Below are 8,459 nucleotides of genomic sequence, written 5' to 3' on the forward strand. Positions count from 1 at the left end.
TAACTTAAGAGGCATACAGGGGAGCATGGCTGTGGTTTATCTTCATTTGATGTGCCTCTGCTTTTGTGTGAGATTTAGAGAATATTAGAGCACAGAGGCTGATGGAACTTAAAGGACAGACCTGCAACACCACCTGCAGAGAACCTCATCTTACCCTCATCACAGAGCTTGACGAAGGTGAGATTCCCTACTCACATGTCCCTATGGAATATGTGAAACATGGAAAGCAGTGACTGGTGTCCTCATCACCATTGCCTCAAGGAAAAACCTCTCCATGGCATAACTTTGCAAAAGCTTGTCTCATTCCTAGTAATATCCTAGAGTCCTACCACAGTGCTTAGCATAGAGTTTGTCTCAATAAATATTTGTTGACTATATGAACATATAACTCAGCATTTATGAAATCACTTGGTTCAAATATATTGAAATAATACCAAAACAGCTAGCTAAGTGCTTTATTTGTTAGTACAGTGACATGCCAGATCAGCTTGTTGGCTGAATGGAATGAAACATCTACCATCACAGACTCTTATCTATCAACCTATCTTGCTCCTCGATGTGTCCATGGTTTTACCAAGAGCCTTTAGATGGGGGGCAAGGAAGGGCAGAGAGATGGAAAGAGAGCAGGCTGGCATGACTAGATAAGTCAACACTACTGCCATATAAATTATTTATATGTCATGTATGAAAAGGAAGAGTTCAAGCTTCAGGGTTTTTTTTTTTTCTTCAATATTTTTTTCTGGGTCATATTTTTACCCTCAGAAGGTCAGATAGTGCCAAGTCCTGCAACTTGCCATTTTGTGTACTAGGGCAAGTGATTCGGAGCTTCACTTTCTTCATATGTAAGATGAAAATGCTCAAGGTGACAGGGAAGGCAAGAGGCCAACAAAGGTGAGTTTCCAAGTGAAGACCCAGACTAACCCTGCAGTAGAGCTCCTGAGAGCAAGTAATCCTGTAGCCAATTAGTTGTTTCCGGGAAGAGGTGAGGGGAAGGTAAATTACCAGGCTCCAGCAGCCCGCCTTCAGTTCTCTGAAAAAAGAGTATGAAGTGCCCAATTTAGATGCTTGCACACAGAGAAGCTGGGGAGGAAAACCCAGGACTAGTAAGAGGGCCCTTGGGAAATCTGAAGAGAATCCCACAGTGTTGGCTTTAGCCAGTTTTGAAGGTTAGATGATGCATCACTGTAAAGCCCTTAGGCTAGAAGCTGGCCAAGAGTAAGCACTTACTGAATGTCTGCTACTCTAATTAAAACTTTTATTATCTTGTCCACAGAGTTAGAGTAGATGTTCCCACACAGCTTCCTTCCAAGCAGAGGTTATAAACCCTAAAGTTTGGGGTTATGTAAATGAGAGACACTGCTGGGAATAAGACTAGGAAGGGGGGGGGGCAGGGTCACCTGGGGCACACCTGCACCATGCCATTGAAAATAAAGCATTTAGTATCAAGTGTTTACAAAACACTATGAAAAAGTCAAATCAAACTAAACCAAAAAAAAAAAAAGAAAGAAAGAGAAAAATTACATCTGGTTAGTGAAATGCCAGTTTAGTCGAGTTTAGCAAGTCAGGCTTAGTTTAGCAAGTCAGGCTTGCTCTAAACCTTTCCCACAACCCCCATACTGCAAGGTACTCTAGTACCAGCAGGAAAGGACGGTATTTGGCTGCATGCTTGGGTAGAAGAGCTCCCTGCAAGGAGACCCTGGAATGTGTTTTACTTGGGTGGTCTATCCTCTCCGCCCTGGCCACCCACAGCAGCCTCTGGGAAACTCCTTTCCCCTCATGAGGGCTCTGAACTTTATTGTGTAGGTGCTTTGGTATTGAACTGCTTGCTGTGTTCTGTGGTCTGAACTAGGGTCTGTGATGACACAATACAATGGTGAGTTGGATTTTTTTTTTTTTTTTGTGCATTCAAGGAGTATTTATTGAATACTACCAAATTCTTTGCTGGGTGCAAAGGGTCCTAATGAGAAAAAGGCTGTGTGTGTGTGTGTGTGTGTGTGTGTTTATGAAAGTGAGAACTTCTTTCAAATTAAAATGCAGTTTTGAAGATCTCCTTGCTTCCCCTCATTTCTTTCACAGGGAATAAAAAATTAGGAATGAAAATGATTGCTTATCCATGTACCTGTCCAATCTTGGGCCATTTGACTCACCTTTTCTTAGCACCTCTTAACATACTCTCCATCCTCACATTGATTGGCCCCCCCACACTGGACCATTCAATAGTATACTTGCCGTGTGTATAGCTCTATGCTGGATGGTTGAAGGTGGAGATTTGTGAGCAAGAGGAGAATAATACACAATCCTGGGGAAACATGTTATGCTTTCAAGGAATCATCAGAGTCCTGGGACAATGTATAATAAAATGTTAACTTGTAAATTTGAGATACAGGTAATGGCAGTGGAGAGATGAGGGATGTGAGATCAGGAAAATGCTGTGGTTGTAACCTCACTCTGCTCTCACCCAACTTGCACATTTCTTTTTTTATACCCATTTTAGTCTTACATTAATATACATTTCATGACTAAAATTAAATATGTGTTCATTATGTAAAATTTCAAATAAAAGAAAAAGAAGGAATTAAAAGTTATTCATGGGGGAGTTCCCATTATAGCTCAGTGGTTAATGAATTCGACTAGGAACCATGAGGTTGTGGGTTCTATCCCTGGCCTTGCTCAGTGGGTTAAGGATCTGGCATTGCCATAAGCTGTGGTGTAGGTTGCAGACGCAGCTCAGATCTGGCGTTGCTATGGCTCTGGTGTAGGCCGGTGGCTACAGCTACAGCTCCAATTAGACTCCTAGCCTGGGAACCTCCATATGCTGTGGGATTGGCCCTAGAAAGGGCAAAAAAGACCAAAAAAAAAAAAAAAGTTACTCATTATTCTGGGATTTCCTATTGTGGCTCAGTGGTAAGGAACCTGACTAGTATCCATGAAGGTACGGATTTGATCTCTGGCCTCACTCAGTGGGTTAATGATCTGGTATTGCTGTGAGCTATGGTATAGGTCACAGATGTGGCTTGGCTCTGGTGTTGCTATGGCAATGGCATAGGCCGGCAGCTATAGCTCCAACTCCACCCCTAGCCTGGGAATTTCCATATGCCACAGGTATGACCTTAAAAAAAGTTACTCATAATTCTATTACCCGAATGCAGCAATGGTTAACATTTTTTTTTTCCCCCTAGGTACATGAATTTTTACTTTACTGGGAAACTTGCTTTTTCTTCATTTAATACTTTATCCTGGACCTTTCCTCAATATAATTAATTCCTCTCACACAGCATGTTTCTTAATAGCTATGTATAATATTTTGTCACATAGACTTGCTATAATTATTTAAGCAAACTATCATTTCTTTCCCCAAATCTGTTTCCTTATCTCATTTGCAACTAAATCCAGTTTTAAAGCTTCAGGTCAGGGCCCAGAAACCAGCAATAGTTGAATTGCTCTATTCCTTCACCAAGAACGTCAAAGAGCTGAAAGAGATCAGCTGCCATGTTTTATTTCCACAGTCAATGGAGTGACAACACAGCTTGAGGCTGTCACAGAGGTGGGCCCAAGGCTGAGGTGAGCCAGCTGGGAGACAAGGCTTGGAATTAAAGACTTTCCTATGACCAGATAGAGAGTAGCATCAAACCCATCTCTTACAGGCTCCTTTCAGAAAGCAAAAGATACCAGCTGAACTCTCAGGATTGTTTTGAAAGGCAAGGCAAATGGTACATTTGAGAACTGAATTTGGCTCCATTTGTTCAAGGGAAGGTGGGTGGCTTCAGCTGCCTAGGAAACGGGCTTTGAATATGTGCTTCCTGGAATTCTTTTTGCTTCTCTCCTGAAAGGGTTCCTAGTGTTCCTGATAAAGGATTCTTATTATTTGGCATTTGCAGGCAGCCTAGTTTTGGCAACATTCTGTTCAATTCTTTATGTTGGTGAGCTCTTATAAAGCCCTGTATCTCTTCAGAGCTAGGCCAAAATTCTCCCTTCTCCCTCTCTGCCTCACTCCCACCTGCCAACCTTGTGCATAATTTTACTTTATTTCCAATCTGAAAGCTGAAACCCTGGCACAGTTAGGTGAAGCTACACACAGAGCATCTGCTTCAGTGTTTCAGGCTGCTTCTTAGGAGAGTAAATATCATATGCAAGACGTGGGTGCTGCATTGGAAGTGAAACAAGCATCACTGTGAATGGTCGAATGTTGACCATGACACAAAACGCACAGTCAAAAGCTCCAAGACCTTGCACTCCAAAAAGCAAAAGTAAGCTTTGGCTTGTCCTTTCACTTCATCCAGATCTAAGGTGAGAAAAGGAAAGAAATGACAGAAGAAGGGCTAGAAAGAACAGCTTCATTCTTCATTCATTCACTTGTATGTTCAGTAAATCTTAATTAAGCAAGTATTAGTTTCAATATTGTTCCTTTATGAGAATCTGAGTAACGGTGGAATACACTTTAGTTAAATGAAATGATGTATTGAAGGACCCAGTAAAGCATTGGGCACATAGTAGGCATTCTATACATAATAATAGCTAACATATTCTGAGCTTTCTACTTGCCAGGTACTATTCTAAGCATTTTGTATGTAATAACAAATTTAGTTATTAAAACAATCTTTGGGAATAAGTTACCCCATATTTAAGATAAAGTTAAATACTATGTCCAGTATAATTTGCTTAACTTCTTTTCCTTATCTACATGTAATATATACCTCAGAAATCCTGCCCTTCTTGGCAAAGATTAGCTGAGCACTTGACAAGACTGGAGAAGCAGAACTTCTATAGAAAGGTTGGGACAATGTATCTTGGTATAATGGATGAGAAGAGGAGACAGAGCTGTGATCCTAAGATAATGCTCCAGCCATAATATTCTCACCATAATTCTATTGACTCAACATGCTGGTAGAGTAAGGTGAGCCAAGGGAAGTAGCAATAGGGGCAAAGACTAGGGGGATGTCTGTTTGGGGATCCTGCCACTATTTCATCACATATATATGTGTGTGTGCATATAGGTACATATAGAGTTTCTGCATTCAAGAATCTTAAAATCTTTGGTGGATACAAATTGCAGACACTTGAAAAAACTTACAAGATAGTATAAAACAACAACTAGATGTAGCATGCTAAATTCTATAGGGATATAAAAGTAAGTGTTCCTTTCCTCAAAAATCTTTGGGACCTTGATGTTTATATCTCTTCATCAGTATTAATTTTTGGAGTTCAGACCAGTTTATGTCTGCCCATGTGAGCTGTTTGCTGCAGCCTCTGAGTGCTCTGCTCAGTGACATTCTAGGCAAGGCTCAGGCACAGACATATCTGGCAAATGGCCTTGTCAAAGAAACACAACCAATGGTTCAATAACAAGCCAACAGGAAACATATTGCTTTCAGATCATATGTTATAATTGATACTTTCATTGCATAATTTATGTTGGAATTATTTGAGTTTTATATTCATGGTAAGAAATTCCTAATGTTGGATATTGCTAATAATTGCTAGTGAAACACTATTACTCCTCTTTCAAGCCTTTGGATCCATGTAATTAGGTATAAACTAAGATTGCAAAAGATGCTGTCAAAAACAAAATTATGCCGAGGCCAATATAAAAATACAAATGTTATTCATAACATTGAATTAAAACTTTTGTGTTTATCATATTTATCATTAGAGCTCCATTGTTCTATTTAGTTGACAATTTGCATTCAGCTTTATTTTTGATTTTTTGGTCTTTTTAGGTCCTCATCTGCAGCATATGGAGGTTCCCAGGCTAGGGGTCCAATCAGAGTTATAGCTGCCGGCCTACATGACAGCCACAGCAACACCAGATCCGAGCTGCCTCTGTGACCTTCATGGCCACACTGGATCCTTAACCCACTGAGCGAGGCTGGGATCCAACCTGTATCCTCATGGATACTAGTCAAGTTTGTCAACGTGATACTAGTTTGATACTAGTCAACATAAAAGTATTAAAGTATTTTGAAGAAATTCTAAAGCTGCTTTGGATGTATTATAGAATTAAGCAAATGAGATATCTTATTACAGAGAAGGTGCATATATGGGAGTAGGCCAGAAGAAAACCCTGTGGGGGTGGATTGTGTTTAATATTTAATGTCATCTGTGTGAACTCATTATGTCTAAACTGTGTTGTGTATGTGTGAATATATTGTAAACACACACATTTATATATAAATGTATACACAACCATGTATATGTATAAACACATTCATATACTTTCTAGCTTTGTCCACAGCAAGGATCTAGGAATAAAACCACCCCAACAACACCAGTAGCAATTAGCTCATCTTGGTTTCTAAATACTATTTCCCAATAAGAGGAATCAGGGCTGCTCAGAGAAATAGCAAATTCCAGGGTAGGGACAGAGTAGGTAGAAAATGGGATATTTTGTTATGTTGGAAAGTATAAGAAAGTTAAAACACACAAAAAAGACACAGGATCCAACTTGAAGGGGCTCTCACTGACCAAATCTGGGACAGTTTAAACACCAAACTATGTAAGGCCAATAAAGAGGTCATGTTAATAATGAATAGATAGGTAAATAAATAAATGGGCAAAAAGGGAAGGCTCTTGGCCTACAATAAGGCTGAACACTGACTGGAAGGAAGGCTGGAGTTGAAAATCCATCATTTTGCAAGCATCCAAGTAAAGACTGGTTCAGGCAAGAACCAACAATGGATAATAAACCTAGTGGGACATTCAGACAGGTTAGACCTGGAGGCCCCACCTAATTTCAAAGGAGACTGGAAAATTTGGTCTTGCATTATGCCCAAGGAAGACGGGGAGAACACAGATACTGGTGAGCACTAGTACCTCTCATCATAAGGATGGATAGATAGATAGATAGATATGTAAGGTTTAGGAGATTTGGGCATATTGGAGTATCCAACTATAATAGTCTCTAAGGATGGTCCCCCAGTGGACCACACCTCCTGTCACTTGATGTTCCTGTGTAGGCCCTTCCCATGCTGCATCTGGGCTGGACTCAGTTACCTAATAGAATACTCTACTCTGGTTCTAGGCTTAATCTTTAAGAGGATTGGTAGCTTCCGCTTTTTCTCTGTTGGAACCCTCAATTTTGGAAGCCATGTGCCATTGTGTAAGAAGCCTGGTTTTCCTGCTGGAGAATCCATGTGGAGAGGCCACACGGAGAAGAGACATGGAACTGCAGGGAGGGAGGGAAGAAAGGGGGAAGGGAGGAAAAGGGAAAGAGAGAGAGAGAGACCCAGCTGTCTCAGCAGTCCCAGTGACATCTTCAGATGATACCAGACAGAAGGATCTCTGGGCCCAGAAGCATGATGTGTTTGGCAGACAGATCATATGGCAAAAAAGGGACAAATTTCAGAAACCTGACCTCAGAATCCCCAAATTCCAGGTTAGGGATAAAATTTTCCATGACAGGTTTTGTTTTTTGGGCAAGTGAAGATAAGGCATGAAAACTCTTGAAATAAACACTTTACAAAGCCTTGCTCTGGGGCAGCTGAAGAGAAATAATTCATCTTTATGCATGATACGTAAGCTTGTCACTGTGCAGACAATCTCTGAACTGGTAGAAAGAGTCTAGGCAACTAGCTCATGGATAAGGCGAACCAGGAAGCCAGTCCCTGGTCTGAAGCCTCTGGGTCATTCAGACCCAGAGTCAGAGTGAAGGGGCCCCTGAGGTGTAGATGACCCAATCCTTATAAATCTTAATTAAGGCCCAACAGAGATTCATTTATGAAAGGAGAGTACTGTATGCATCTTTGATTTAGTTAAGAAGAGAGAGAACTGCTCAAGATGAAGTTAAATCCTGCTAAAGAGCCCACTGATTGTTGAAAGGAGTGAAGGTACGATGTGGAGGGTGGGAGTTGGGTAAGATGTGCAGAGAGTGAGAATTAAAGGAGGAGGGAGAAGGAACAGGAAAAGAAAGGAGGAGGAAGGAAGTTTTATGTTAAGCTCTGTCAATATCTAAATCTGGTGTCTATGTTTAGACAGCCAATAATTTATTTCCAGATCACTTCTTCTGCCCTGCTGTCTATGTGAAATCTCACACACACTTCACAGAAGTGGATTAGATTAATGCGGGGGGGCGGGGGTTGGGTAGAGAGGAGATTTTTAACCCACGCTCTTTGGCAGCAGAGCGTCAGTATTTCTGTGTGGGAAGAACAGGATAGTAATGTAGTCAGAAAAGGGTTGGCTAGGAGACGTGCATTGAAACTGTGCTGGAATGTGAGAGCTTTTATTCTTTTTTTTTTTTTTTTTTTTTTTTTTTTTTAGCTTATATTATATTGCCTATTTGTGATGGACTGAAAGTGGATCCAAAGTCTCCCAAGTCTCTCCCCCGCCCCTATCTGTGGCACCTCTCAGAAGAGACCATGGCAACTGCCAAGTTGTGAGAGTGCCTCTCTGTGTCCTTGGCTGAGCTAGCTGACAGGACTGGTGGATAAACTGACCACAGACTGGCAGACATTCCCTTTGGCACT

The 8,459-nt window shown here is 41.0% G+C and overlaps 1 pseudogene; it reads right to left on the reverse strand.

Annotated features, from left to right (window-relative positions):
• LOC106510108 overlaps positions 1 to 8,459 on the reverse strand; it is a 198,604-nt pseudogene that overhangs the window by 44,265 nt on the left and 145,880 nt on the right.

This window comes from Sus scrofa, chromosome 4 (genome assembly GCF_000003025.6).
Source record: "Sus scrofa isolate TJ Tabasco breed Duroc chromosome 4, Sscrofa11.1, whole genome shotgun sequence".
Lineage (NCBI taxonomy): Eukaryota > Metazoa > Chordata > Mammalia > Artiodactyla > Suidae > Sus > Sus scrofa.